The sequence below is a fragment of the Pithys albifrons genome, chromosome 29, assembly GCF_047495875.1.
Source record: "Pithys albifrons albifrons isolate INPA30051 chromosome 29, PitAlb_v1, whole genome shotgun sequence".
Taxonomy (NCBI): Eukaryota; Metazoa; Chordata; class Aves; order Passeriformes; family Thamnophilidae; genus Pithys; species Pithys albifrons.
Genome location: NC_092486.1, coordinates 4474034 through 4488761, shown reverse-complemented (window position 1 = coordinate 4488761; position 14728 = coordinate 4474034). Strand labels below are relative to the sequence as shown.

The 14728-nt window shown below is 46.5% G+C and overlaps 1 long non-coding RNA gene across 3 annotated transcripts in view; it reads right to left on the bottom strand.

Annotated features, from left to right (window-relative positions):
• LOC139683793 (uncharacterized) overlaps positions 1-14072 on the bottom strand; it is a 183483-nt gene extending 169411 nt beyond the window's left edge. For 2 of the 3 annotated variants that reach the window (XR_011699812.1, XR_011699811.1), the window contains exons 1-3: positions 13901-14072; positions 8124-8201; positions 3262-3397 (exon numbers count right to left, since the gene is read on the bottom strand). This is a non-coding gene — a long non-coding RNA (uncharacterized lncRNA). Of the gene's footprint in view, positions 1-2577; positions 2692-3261; positions 3398-8123; positions 8202-13900 lie in introns of all 3 variants that reach the window. The other variant, XR_011699810.1, reaches the window with a different exon arrangement.
• Positions 14073-14728: the final 656 nt, after the last annotated feature.

Below are 14728 nucleotides of genomic sequence, written 5' to 3'. Positions count from 1 at the left end.
CACTGCCCAGCCTGCCTCATCCAACATTTATGGAGTCTCAGGTCTCGCTGAGGATGTGTCAGTCCCACCCTCAGCAGTGACAGCCCTCACTGCTCATCTGCTGGGCTGGCCAGACTGCAAGGAGGGGAGAGGGCAGCAGGGAGGGAGGACCCAGCCCTGGCCTGGGTGTGTATCCATCTCTACATCCACCTCCTCAGGGGTCTCTGCACAGCCTGTGTTGGTCTCTGTGTGCCCTTCCCAGCCCCAAGGGATGTGTGTCAGGGTCAGTGCTTCAGCACAGCTGGGTCTCTGCAGGGTGTTCCCCTCCCTGCACCCATCTGGGACAGTCTCTGGCTCCATTTGTGGTGTATCAGCCTGAAACAGGAGTGGCCCAGCTGGGAGGACACACAGGTGACCCACAGGGTGAGCCCAAGGACTCACTGCCTGTTGGCAGGATGCTGACTGACTAAAGAGGCTGCTCTGTGTATAACACATGGAAAACCAGCCCATCAGGGAGTGCTCCATGAAGAATATCTGAGCCATGTCTGGAAGAGATGATAAATCCCCAACCAGACTGGAGAGGGAATGATCCCATTAGCAGGGGCCGAGATCTGAGAGTGGAAATGCCCAATGGCCCAGTGGAAAAGCTGCCAGCCAAGCAATCAAAAGAGCTGGGCTCTGGTTCTGTCCTGTCCCCCAGTTTGATCTGTGCTTTTGAGCAAACTGCAACTCCTCTGCTCCCCTCCCAGCTCTTCTTGCACACACCACATGAGCTCAGGAGGTTTATCTGACACAGAAAGTTTTAGAACTCAGAGACCTGGTGACACTGCTAAAAAGTCAAACCTACTGACACTAATCACCACCCACACACTAAGGTGACCTTTGCAGCAAAGAATGGGTGCAGATCACCCACTCCAACACTCAGGTCCTGTGGTTGCCACTGCAGGAGCTGCATTTTTGACCCAAACAATTAGATGCTGTTGCTGAAGATTCAAAGGTGGCAGCTTCAGAGAGCGTGTTTGCACGCACCCACACACAGACTCTCTCCTACACCTTTGCTTTTCACAGCTTGTGACAACAGAGATTATTCCTTGCTGGAAGAATGTGGCATTGTTGACATTAAAAAAAAAGCAAAACAGGCCTTTGCTTTGCTTGAACAGCACAGGCTCTCTTGATCAGCTGTCTGAGGTGCCTCAGCTGTACAAAGCATTTAAACCTGTCTAACATCAAAAAGTAAGGTAAGACAAGTCACTTTGATGCTCCAGAGCACATGCCTAACATGATTATTGCAGCATCTTCCTGGTGATAATAGAATTATGCAAAGGAGGCCTTGACCCATTAATGCTTTTACCTTTCTTAGGATTTCTCTCCCTCTTCTCTCCTTCCCAAGCAGCAGAAGTGCTTGCTCAGACAAAGCAGCTGAACAAAGGGTGGAAAGATGCTCCTCACCCACTCAGAGAAGTCACCAGGAAACAGCTTTTGGTGCTTCTTGCAGTTTTCTTACTAAAAAAGTGCCTTAACCTTGTACAAGACCTGCTTCATATCAGAAGACAAAGGTTCAGGCATGTGTAGCTACTTAAAAGCAATAGTACAATAAGGAAGAAAAAGGGATGTCACCCCCTCTGTGCCCTGCTCAGGCTGAATTAGAGCTGCAGATAAAGGAAGGTTCAGATGGTGACAATATAGAAACCTTGCAGAATCTTGGTGTGAGGATCCTTTGTAATTAAAGGGCTGCAGGACCTGCCCAGGCTCTTCCTTCCAACTTTTAACTCTCCTGTGTATTTGAAATAACACATGTTAAGGAATGGCCTGAGACACTGTTACTGAGGCTTGGTTGGCCAGAGGGTGAACAGAATCCAGTGCACAGATTCTTATCTGGGTATGAAGGGGGTGGTTTTAGGCCAAAAAACTCCTACCAGGACATCAGCTGACTGCCTTGGCTCAGGCTCAGGTCTGCAAAGGGCTGGCAAGGGGAGAGCTCCCTTCCTCTGTGTTCTATTTTCTCTGAGCATGGCTCACTGAGTCCCACTTGCAATCTGTGCTGAACTGCAAAGGGATGATTAATGTGTTCCAGGAAAGAGGAGCCCAACACATTAAGGCTCAGACCTGAATCCAAACTCAAATTTCCCGAGCACAGACATGTTTTCCATCTGGAGTTTTGGTCCAAGGTTTCCTCTTGGTTCTCACTCAGGCAGTTTGAGGGGAGTTCCTAAATGTCCCATCCTAAATCAGCACCTAGTTCTCATTGACAAGTCTGTTCTTACACTCCCTGTGTGCAGCCAGCAGTGTTAGGACACAGTGAAATACCTCACCCAGCTCTTTGCAAAGCCACTCATTTGTCTCTCACACTCAGCTCTCTGTCCTATTGCTCAAGAGCAAAACTGCAAGCCCAGATCTGACCGTTCCCCTGGACAGGGAAGCTTCTGGAGTATCCACTTGAAACAAAGCCTTTCTTTCCCTCTTTTTCCTGCCTGAAACAGAAACAGGACCAAGACCTTATTCTTGAGCTTCAGGAATCTGTTAATTGGCTCCCCAGTAAAATTACAGCGACTGGGCTGCCTGATAATGATTGTAAATGACAGGGACTATCAGGTTTACCTTGTGATGTCCCTGGGGAGCTTGCAGTTAGTTTAGTCTGAACTCTGCATCAGCTGTTTGGGTTCCTTTCTTCTCGGCATGTGGTATCTGGACTCAAGCTGCAGCCTTTCAAACCTAATTAGTGTTAGGGGAAAGAGAGAGAGGGAGAGAGGAGAGAGAGAAAATACCAAACCCCATCACTCTCCTCCCTCAGCTGACTTTGTAATGTATAGGCAGGACCTGATTTATGGTACATGTTCATGAGGATTTTTGTTTTGTTTTGTTTTTGGGTTTTTTTTGTTTTTTTTTTTCATGCTTTTCAATCCAGCATCTTCAGCCTGAACTACAAGAAAACTGAATTTCACTGTGCTGGAGTCTCTGAGCTGTGAGAAGTTCAGCAGAGAATCTCTGCACTCGATGGAGTCACTGCTCTTGTATGGGTGGGTCTGTTCTGTGCAGTGCTCAGCAGCACCTCAACTTTTTGCCCTTCTTGCAGAGAGAGTGTTTTACTCTTCAAAATATTTGTTGTTAAAGCTTAACTAGACTGTTTTCAGTAATAACTCATTTTAATATTTAGCCAAATTCAAAACTGCTTCCCCTAAGAAATAAGAACACACACAAATTTTTGTGGGAGCCTCAATGACTTGCACAATTTTTTACTGGCATTTCAGAGTCTCATCAGTGGCATCAAGGTCTGTGTCCTACCTGTTCTCCACCTTGGGAATTGGCTTCCAGCCCACATCACGGGACTTCAGTTGTTGCAATGTCAACTGGAACAATCCAGAGCAGCAGATCCATGGGCAGCACCTCCACAGCACTGCCAGGTCGAGCCACCCCAGACCTGAAAAAGCAGCAGCAGAAGAGATTTTTTTATTTCAATGACTGATTGCATGTGCAGAAGTCCTTGGAATGTTTTAGTTTCACTCAGGAATGGAGTACACAGATTTCAAATTTAGCTAATTAGTCTCTGGAACAGCTGCTGAAAGGTGTGATAAATTTTTTGATTGCTTGAAGTCTTTAACTCAAGACTAAATGTCTGTCCAGGAGATCTGAAGCTGCACAGTCACTGAAATCTTGAAATGGCAAGAATCAGTGGGTAGAACAGGTTGGATGAGAAGGCTCTCTCTGGGTGGAAACTCTCCAAAATCCTTGCCCTCTGCAGCATCTCTGACTTCTTGCTCCTCCAGCTCCCTCATGCTAAAAGCTCATTTATAAAGAGAAATCCCATCTTAAATGAACATCAAGGACTCTCATACCAGCACCAGTGAGCTCCATGCTCAGACCAGAGACCTGTTTGCCTCAGTGGCCTCAACTGTCTGCAGAACATCAAAGCCAAGTCAAAAATTAGTAGTTTATGTTGCCCTTAACAGATGCCAAACTTCAAAGCCACAACCACTATCTGTTGATTTATGGTACAATTTGAGATGAAGTGCACTTGCCTGGTTTTGTAGGGATTGGACCCTTCCATCAGGCAGTGGAAGTCCACCAGGACTCTTCCACTTGTCCTCAGAGTTGCCATATTGTTTGGAAACCCCCTCTCTGTGCCCTTATCTCAGTCAGCATTTTTTGGTAAAACCCCACCATGGTTCAAATTCAGATCTAAGGCAAACAAAGGCCTGGAGCGCTACTCCCTCTCTCTCTCCCTCTTTTTTTTTTTTTAATCTAAAATTGTTTCCTCTGCCTGCAGTGCATCAAATAACTTCTTTTCCACCCCTTCTCAAAAAGCTCATTTCCTACATCGAGCCACTCTGTGGAATCTGCCACCTGCCTTTGCCTGAGCAAAGGAGCCAAACAAGCTCTGGGAATAATGGTGTTACTAAATCCACGCTGCCCCCAAATCCTCTTACCAACATCTGCCCATATTGTTGGGCACAGGGGCTAATGCTGTTAGAGTAATTCCCAGTCTTTTAAAGTCAGGAGTTACAGTCCAGGGTGATCCAGGAGTGATACAGCTCCGGGGGAATCTGCACTTTACATATTTAACAGGAGCGTGCTGAGCTCTTTAACATATCATTGCTGTACTTTTTGACATCAAAAGGATTGCATTTCCATACTTGGATGAATTAATAGGATTTGCATGTCACCCTCATTCTGTACTTTCTTTGCTGAGTTACACTGCAGGAATTTGAAAGGTGGGGAAGCTGGAGAGGTGTGCATGTGTGTGAGTGAATCCTCGGGAAACAACACACAGCTTCAGGATGGGTTTGAAGGCGACTTTAAAGGAGCAACATTTCTATAACGTGCCCAGGAGTTGTTTCCTTCTCTGCAAGCTGGTGTTTGGTTCTAGCTGCAGACAGGAAATTTCCTGGGAACACAAAGGCAAGGACAGAAACCTCCTCCCAACACCAGCAGGTGTCCAGTCCCACTGCCCCCGTGTTGCTACTAAGCTCTTAAAGCTGGTCCTGCAGATCTCAGGAACCCACACCTGGGTCAGGGGGAATTTCAGGGCTCTTCAGTGTACCTGAGCCATGATAATTCTGCTCATTGAATGGTTTTCTGCCTATTAAGACCCCAAGAGTCATGCTGAAGCAAATTGCAGTTCTGCTTCAGGCTCCAAGGTGTAACATTTCACCCACAGAACATGTTGTGCCATCCAAATCCCTCTGCTGGTCTCCCTTCAAGCTAAACCAGCTCTCCTGCTCCGAGGGTCTGGAGGAATTTCAACAGATATTCCCAGTGACAGGTAAGGCAGGTGACATGGGCTGCTGAAGGCTCCCTTCCCACTTGCCTCCCCAGTTCACACACCTTTCCCTTCACAGAGCCACTGGAAGCAAAATTGTATCTCTCTCCATCTCCCCTGTGTTTAAGGACTGCCTGAGCCCAGCTCAAGGTGTCCCTCTCCTCTGAAGCAGAGCTGAGTGCTCATCATTCCTGGATAGACTCGGAATCTTACGCCTGAGTGAAATTTTATCCTCTAAGACAGGTCATGCTACGTCTTGAGTTACTTCTACACTGACACCAGCAGTCATTAATTACCATCTGGCTGATTGACATATCAGGGAGCAGCAGCAATATAATACTTTCCCTCACACTGAAGCCTTCTCAGAAAAGCATAACTGGACTTGACACACTTCTTTTGGACTGCTTATCCCTTGTTTTGTGTTTATCCAACTGCTGTAAAAGTGCCACCCAAGCACTATCCCCTTGGACACGAGCTGAGAGCGAGGGGAACTGGGGAAGGGGAAGAAAGGGCCTTTCAGAAAGAAGAGGAGGCAGTGCTGGGAGTGCCAGCTTAGGAGCTGAGCTGCTCTTTTGCTGCCAGAATCCTGGCTGAACTCCACCAGAGTGTGACCCATGTGTGTGTCACCACTGACAGTGTCACTCAGTTTTGACAGCAGCTTGAAATGATTGTGTCACCAGGGTGGCATTGCCACGTTCCCTCTGTTCTTGCAGGTTTGGTTTAATATATCAGATCATAATTAATTTACCCACTTGAAAAAAGAAAGGAATAATCTCATTTCTTCCTCTCATTTTCCTGACTTAAGAGAAATGCAATTGCTATTTCTATTGGCTTAAACTGGGACCACAGAGTCCTGTCCACAGCTGCTCTGCTGGTACAGGGATCTGCAGTAGTTTCTCACCTTATTGTCACTGGCTGAGAGAGTGTTGCAGAATCCTCCCTACCCTGAAAGCGATTCCTCCTTAACTTCCTTTCCTATTTTCAAGGAACTACCTCAGCACCCCCAGGCAGAAAGGCCCTGCTGTGCTCCTGAACATGCTGGGTAAGTCCTGGCACTCCAGCACTGCAGATGAATGACAGCAGCCCAGCAGGAGACAGAGAGGGATTGAGATCAGGAACCCATATCTTTGCATTAAAAAATAGAGAGCGAGCACAACTAACTCCCTGAGTAATGACTGATTTCTGTTGTGTCCCCTTGGGTCAGGAAGCATTTGAGTGCATCATTTTTAAAGATGACTAAAAGTAGCCAGAATCACAATACTATTAATGTCTGCTGTTGTCTTGCAGTGTTGGTGCCATCCTTCAGCCATGTATTCCCAACACAGATATTTCACCCACCCTGGATCTGAGAGTAGGCCTTGCCTCTGGCATTAATCACTGGGACTCCACTGCCTAACCTGTACAGTCTGGCTGTGAAAAGCAGGGGCTGCAGCCACAACAAGGGGCCCACTTTACTTCTCCACACTGTTCTCTTTCTCCCTGCTTATCTGCAGGATTCCTATTTCTTTACAAGTCACTTTGCTCTTTCTCTCTAGGATCTCCTATAGCAAGGCTTTCTTGGACTCTAATCCATTGTTTCTGGGAAATAACCATTCATGACATGCCTCTGAACCCACTGATCACAAATTCAGAAGATGTTTGACACGTTGAACTGTGCTCAGCTCAGTGGATGCCATGCTGAGCTTGGCAATTAATGGCTGTGCATGAGCCTGATTCGTTGTGAAACCCCTTCTGACCTCAGTGGTGTTGGGATTTCAGCGAGGACAGGAGGGCTCTGAGCTTCTCCTCTGGCCAGCTCAGAGCAGCAGCAGTGCCAGCAGTGTGTGTGTCCTGCTGTGGGGTGTCAGACATGCCAAGCCTCACAGACACCCCCTGGGCCACACTCCGGGGGCTGGGAAAGAACAGATTGCCTGGAATAATCAACCCCCTTACAACTTCAGGCACGTGGGCTTTGCCCCTCTCAGTTTGCTCCTAAGATGGGCACAGCAGTGAGCATTTGTCTGGATCAGGGTCTACCAGAGGGACTTGCAGAAAGCTCACTCAATCACAGGAAAGCTCCAACTGTTTTTGTTTAGCTGTTTGCTGCTTCCAGGTTTGAAATTCCTGGCGTTCCACTGCTCTGCAGCCCATCCCTGTAAATCTGAACACATTTCTCTGCTGTTCAGGGCTGCAGCAGGGCAGGCATCCATGTGCTGAGGGCTGGGCTCAATTTGTTATTTTGTCAAAGATCTGACATGACTAAAATCCAAGTCATGTCAGCAAACTGCAGATGTTTTCCCTCCGCTGACACCCCACATCCTGAGGGAACTCAGTGTCTGCTCAGAGTAGCTGAGAACTCTGTTTGGTGTGGGATGAAAACTGGGCATAAAACCTCTCTCTGTGCTTTGAAAAACCATCAGAGAGAGGAAAGCACAGCCAAAGGGGCAGGTGGGGTTTCACCTGGGCAGAACTGCCTTTGGTGGTGGCTCTTTCTCCACTGAAAATAAGGGTAAAGCAGGCAAACATGCTTCTGATTTCCCTCCCTTGGCGAGCTGTGGTGGGACAGGAGGGATGAAGGGATGAGAACAGCCACGTGACCAGAGCCCAGCCCTCCTGGGACCCACTCCAGGAGCAAAACCCCCAAGGACATCGTGTTTGTCCTAAAGGGATGCTTGGGAGTTTTGCTACACACTGAGACCTTTGTAACACTTTGTTATATTTATTCTCTTGATAAACCATCCTGACTCCTTCAAAGGCAGTGAATTAACATCTGAGTCAAACCTTTTAATGTTCCTTGGACATGTAGTGCTTGTCGCTCTCTGCCTGTGAATTCTAAAAGGCCTGGGGTAAATAAATAATGCAGCATGCATATTGCTGCTGTGAAATTTGTTCCTAAAGAATAACTTACTCAGCTCTGTAGTGATGAGGATCCTTTTATAACATGGCTGTGATTGATTCCCCAGTGCTCTCACTCTGAAAACAGCATCTGTAGACACAGTCAATAACAAAACATGAGGCGAGAGGGAGAGAAGCAGAAAGGAAAAAAAGAGAAGACAACCCAAGGCACAATGGCTCAGCCTGACAAATGCAAGAAATCTCTTACCTATGCCTAAAAATGTCATTGTCATGCAAAAATCCCAAAGCCTTTCCTATATTTAGAATTTTTCTTGCCTTGGTTTGCTTTTCCATGGCTCGTTTTATTCACTTGGAGCTTCAAAGGATTAAAAAAGAAAAGCTCTCCTGGGAGCTGCTTATTGACATCATAACTAAAGTGTAATTCCCCTTGGTGGAGCAGCAGGGCTGGATCCAGGGGTGGTTGGCACGAAGCCCCCTGAGCCCATTTGCACTCAGGGCTTTTCAGGGAGGGGTTTGTTCTTCCTTCCCCTTCACCAAGGCTGGACATGAATAGTGGGACATGTGCTGTAGGAATTAAGACAAAAGCACATACCATAATTTCTTTGAATCTTGGCAACCAAAAAGACTTAGAAGAGAAATCCCTCTGTTCCTAGGAGCATGTGTCCTGTTTCCTTCCAGTTCTCACCAGTGAGCTGGTTTAGTCCCAACTAAAGTCTGTTTGTGTTTTCATCACATCCAATCCTGTCTCCCTTAACATGATGTCTCATTTTTGCCTTTGCTACCTAGCACGGCCTCCAGGGACCTGAGAGTTAATACCACTCATCTTGCACAGGGTAGTATTAAAGTCAAAAAGATGGAATCTAAACTTCACTAAAGATTCTGCTAGAAATGCATTTTCTTCCAGTTCAGGCAGTGCACATTGGATCTTTTCTGCTTGGAGGAGCATGTGGGTGTTGGAGATCAGAGATCCCAGTGGGGTCCTAGGTGGACTGTTGCTCCAACCAGCCACCTCTGAGGTTTGGCAATGGACTGCCAAGAACTTGTTAGCAATGTCAGGCATCACAATCCCTCAAAACAGCAGGAAAAGTCCTCCCCAAGCCGAGCAAGGCATCTCTGGATGTGTGCTGGTGGCAGCAGCTGAACGCCTGAGATGAATCACTGTGTTATTGCACCTTCCATGGACTGTACCAGCAGATTTGAGTGTCTGATCATTGCCTGGATACCTTTTCCTTATGTCAATATTTTGCTGTGAAACAGTACACAGCCTTCTACCTGAAATTTTACAAACTGGCAGGGTACTATTACAAAAGATTACTTAATTGCAGATTACTACTGTACATTTGAATTTCAGTATCTTATTAAGCTGTCAGCTTTAATTACCATTATATGTTTAGATTATGCTGCAGATTATTTAGTTCTGTACCCAGGTTTGCCAACCTGTTTGCTTTGTGACATGACAGGGGGGTAATTACAGCATTACTGGAACACTGAAATTTTTCCACAGGAAAGATTAGAAGTCCTTGGCATCAGCACTGACCCCGAGAAATGCTCATTCTTGCAAGTGTAAGTCATGTTTAGCTCTGTGTGGGTCTGGTTCTCTGAGGCTGTGAAGGAAGGAGATGTGCAGAACAGGCACAGTTGGATTTGGGTTTGGTTCCAGCCCCCAAACAGACTGTGCTGCTGCAGCATTCCCAGAGCACCCCGAGTGATTCCCTCCCACCTTCCACTCTGGGCAGGATGCAAAATGCTCTGGTTTTGTCTGCAGCCCCCAGGCTGGGGCTGAGAAGGGACCTGGATGGGCAGAGCTGCTGGAGGTCCAGCCGAGCCACCTCCAGCCCACCTGCAAGGCAACTGCTGAACCAGAGGGGGAGATCAGTTGTGCACTGAGGGATTTAGGGGCTGGCTTGAAGAAGTGCAACTTGTGCCTCGGCCTTATTTTGCAAATATCTCTGTGTTCATTGATGATGATATCCTGTAACTGAATGTTGCTTTTCTGCCTGCAGAAAACACGGTAAATCTGAGGAACAGCCTTATCTGAGTAGCCAAAGATTTATTAGACTAGAATTGTAGGCAGCTTATGGAGAGACAATTCCCTGTCATCTGAGCTAGGCAAGAGATGCCTCATAAATATGCAAAGTGAAACACCTAAAATGGATAAACCAGGGTCGGTTTAGAAACACACCATTTTGTCAACTAGAGTAAGACAATGCTGTGAGCAAATGGGGAGAGAATCTCTCCACTTTGAATCAATCTCTCAAAAGTAACTGATCACAGGGAAGGGCAATAAGCAGAGTAATTTGCATTTGTGTGTTGCTACTGCTGAGCAGATCTAAATCTGCAAGATCCATTTTTCTGATGGAATCATCACATGCCCATCGTCCCCAGGGAAATGAGGGGAAATCTGTGCCTGTGGATTAAGGACAGAGTGTGCAGGTGGTGGTGGTTGTGCCAGTGGCATACCTGGTGAATTGCCCAGCCAGCCCTGCCCCAGTTTAGCCAGCTGGGCACACCAGGGCAGTGGGAGGGGCTGGGGTGGCTCTGCTGGAAGGGCCCACAGTGCCCAAAGGGCCACCTTGAAGGGAAATGGGGCAGGAGGACCTTGGGACAGATGGTGACGTCTCCATTTTCCATCCACGCTGCAGTTCAGGGCTCTGCCCTCCAGGTGCTACAGTTCTGAGGGATAAAAGAAAACCCCCTGGAGGGGAGGAGGACAGTGATGGATGGATGGATCAGGTGAAATATCCTTCCTGCTCTGAGTCTCTTTTCCATACACAGGTATGAAGGTACAGTATCTATATCTGTCACTACAGATGGAGGTACATGTATCATTTGTATAAAAATACATATTATTTACTTCCTCTCTAGATACAATCAGAAGAGTTCCATACATCTTTATATTTATGCAGCAATAAATACATTAGATAAAGTAATCTATTCAAGTCACAATTACCTCTTACTCAAATACACCTTGTAACGAATCTGTCTTCTGTTCTGATTGTATATGCTGTATATTGATATTATTTTGTCTAGTTATTATTTAAAAAACCTGTCTCTGCCTCACTCTAATCTTTTTGTTGGCACAGCCATTGTTTTAAAAGCCTAGAATGATAATAAAGTATAGGGAAAACACTTAGGAGAGCCATCCATTTCTCAGCCCGTCCTCAGTTAATTAATACTCCACGTTCTCCAGAGGAGGACAAATCTCAGCTCCTTCGCCAAATTAAGGAAGGGAGAGATGCAATAAATATTCTGCTGGGCTGAAGGCATTTTTGCTTCCACTGCAGTTCTGAGCTCGAGCTCTGTTTGTCTGGGAACTGAGCACCCTCCCTACCAAGCCCCAAGGTTTGTTCTTCTCTCTTTGAGGGGTGGAAGGGCCTCCACTCACCTGTGCCTTGGCAAACAACCTGCAGCTCCCCACCCTGGTTACCATTTACCCTCCAGCCCAGGGGCTCCTCACTGGAGACATGGAAGCTTCGCTCAGGAGTTGCAGGAGGAACTGGCCCATTTCTCAGAGCAATGCTGGTTTATTACTCTTCCTGCAGTTCAGTGCTGCTTGGTCCTTGCAGGCCTAAATTTAAAACACAATTCCTCTAAACCAGCTATGAGGTGTATTTTAGATTTTTCTCTTCGGTTAAAAGGACTTAAACCATTCCTTGGCTGTGTAACATCTATAGGGTGGGTAAGATGAGACTATATATAAAAAGAAGAATCTCCCCTGTAAGTGTTTGGCTTCCAAGTGTGTCCTACAGCAGTGAAAAAATCATCTATGTGGGTTTAAAACATCAGAAGTGTAGAGTAAAGCAACAATACCAGTTTAATGCCAAGAGCTTAATAATGACTTTGGCCTGCTGGTTTTTTTCCTGGCTAATTCCCTGCAACATTCACTCCTTGGCAGTTTTATTTCCCAAAGAGAAAGCAGGGACTTTGTCAGGGAGAAGTTTCCTGATGAGAGATTAGAATCATAACCAAATTAAATGATTGTCTCTAACTAATTAGATTAGTTTAAATTGAATAATGAAACCTTTAGCTGTATTTAATGTAACATGCCTGAAGTCCAACGATTAGTCTGCTGAATGAAGCTAAACAATTAAAAACACAATCTATTTTATAGCTTATTTTATAGGAACAATTGGAAAAACTATTACTGCTGAAATCTGCAGAGGAAATGCACAATTAGGAGCCCAAGAGAAGCAGCCAGAGCAGTGGATGTGCAGCAAGGACAGGTGAGCCATCCTGAAGGCACTACAGGAGCACTCAGGCCTTCCTTCCAACCAGGGGACAAGGAGCTGGCCAGATCTGGCATTTATTGCTTTGTTACTGAGGTCAAGGGAAAAAAATACTTTAATTTCCAGATGTCTGGGTTGTATTAGACCAATGGTTGAAAGAGAAAAAATAAGTAATTTAATAATGTATTCCTTGTGTAAAAGTCAGAGGAGCATATTCTGATGTGTTTTCATGCCCTGTGCTTTGCATGGACACCAAGGAGGAACTTCCATAACATTCATCCACCCATCCTTGGTTTTCCAGGAGGGTGAGATGCTGAGGTGCTATGACAAATCCCATGGGAGTGTGTTTGTACATTTAAGCATCCACAAAGCTTTAAAAATGTAGCACCCAAAGTATAGTCTGGGACCTTGTCAAGTACCAAACTCACTCCAAAAACTGCATCTTGGACTCCCAGGCCTTTGAGGGCTTGGCTGAACCAGAACTGTGGTTGGAAAGGAAGGTGCTGCAGAAACATGAAGTGCAACAGCCAAAGTGCCCTGATTTCCTTTGTGGCCATTCCTGATCCTCACACTGAGCTCCTTGCACAGTCTCACTCAGCCGCACAAAAACACTCAGCCCAGAACAGAAGTGGCACATGGGGAGCTGGGACACACCAGCAGTTGGAAGCTTTTCCCTCATGTAAACCTGCCTGTAAGATCTTTTCCAAACATTACCCTCGAATTCCCCGAGCTGAGCTTCCAGTCCTTTTGGGATATTTGCCCATTTGTGATGACTAATCCTATTTTGGAGGTTGCTGGGCAATAGGGCCCTTTTATTTGCTTGGGAGGAAGCTGCAGCATTTCAAGCAGCATGAATTCCAGCCTGCTACAAGTCTCCCAGCTGGCAGAACAGCTTGAACATTCTGTATTTTTGATGAAATCTTTGATCACCTCATTGCAAGATCTGGTTGCCTACTCTCAGCTCTCTGGCAGCTCTGAGCACAACCTGCCATTTCGAGATGGGATTTGTTCTTTTACGGATTAGATGCATTAAATAAATAAACCAAACTGTCTCAAAGATATCCTGATCAATAATGTCACAGGCACAGGGGGCTGGGAACAGAACACACAATATTGCCAAGTAAAACAAATGTCAATCAGACCCTCCTTTGTCCACCTGCTGAGACCCTCTCCCGAGGGAGGTGCCTGCCCTGCTTTAGTTGAACATGGAAGGAATTACTGATCCCTCGTTACCTTGGAGATCCTTCTGTTCCCAGGTTACCACCTATCACAAGGAAATATGGCCATGGAATGAGCCTTCAGCCTCCACCATTGCAGTGGAGTCTCTGTGTGACCCTGGTCAAGATATTTGATCTCCAGCTCGCTCCTGGAAACAGGGTAGAGACAAACCCTCTGTCTCTCCCCTCCAGGGCAGGGCCCGACTCTCCCCTTTGGGCACAAAATTAAAGTTAGGGATTGGCTGAGGGAACACTGCTGAATAAACAGCAGTGAGCTCCAGGGTGCTCTGCCCTCCACCCAGGCAATGCACTGAAGCTCGAGCTCATTCCTGGGAGAATGAAGAGGAAGACACGTGAGGACACCAAAAGAAAACAACCCCACCTACCAGAAGAGCCTCCTGCAGCAAAGCAGCATCACACCAGGGGAACATTCCCACTGGATCCAGGATGGTTCTGCTGTTCTCTCCTTGGCCATCAAACTCCTGAAGCAGAGAGGAGCTGCTGAGCTCAGAACAACCTCCCAGCAGTGGCAGCTGCAGCTCACCCCAGCTGAGGTCACACCTCAGCTGCTGCTGAGGTGCCCTCCTTATCCACATCCCAGCTTTCATGTCTCATAGCAGCAAGGAAAAAGGAGGATGTCTGAGTCACACCTTACCCACGCCAGGATGGGGGAAAGGTGGTGTGCTGGAGGAATTCCTTGTCAGTGTCAGCTGAGAAAAACAAGGAGAAATACACTGCAAATTGTTTCTTTGGATTGTTGTATTAGTTGTGATGTTTATTGCTGTTTGGACATGTTCCCAAGGATTATTTTAAGTAATGAGTTCTTCAGTGGGGACCTTCTTTGAAAGAATATGTATATAAACATGGGCTTGACTAAGCACAAAGAGAAGTCAGCAGGAATTCTCCCCTGTTCTTCAGAGACTTTAAATTACCTCCATGTTGCTGCATATTCTTAGAGGCAAATTTCAGATTCATGGCTGTGTTTGTGAGCATTGGGGTAGTTCAGAAGCAGCAACAAGACCACGTGAAACAAAACCCAATCAATCAGATGCTGCTCTGAGCATCCAGTTTGAAAGGTCTGGAACTGAATTCTTGGGGAAGGCCCATGGAGGCCAAAGCCACCACTGCACCTGTCCCTGCTGGTCTCCTGCTGCTTGCACAGTTCTTGGAAAAGTTTCATGGGCAAACAGCACGTTGCATGAAGCAGTTTTTGG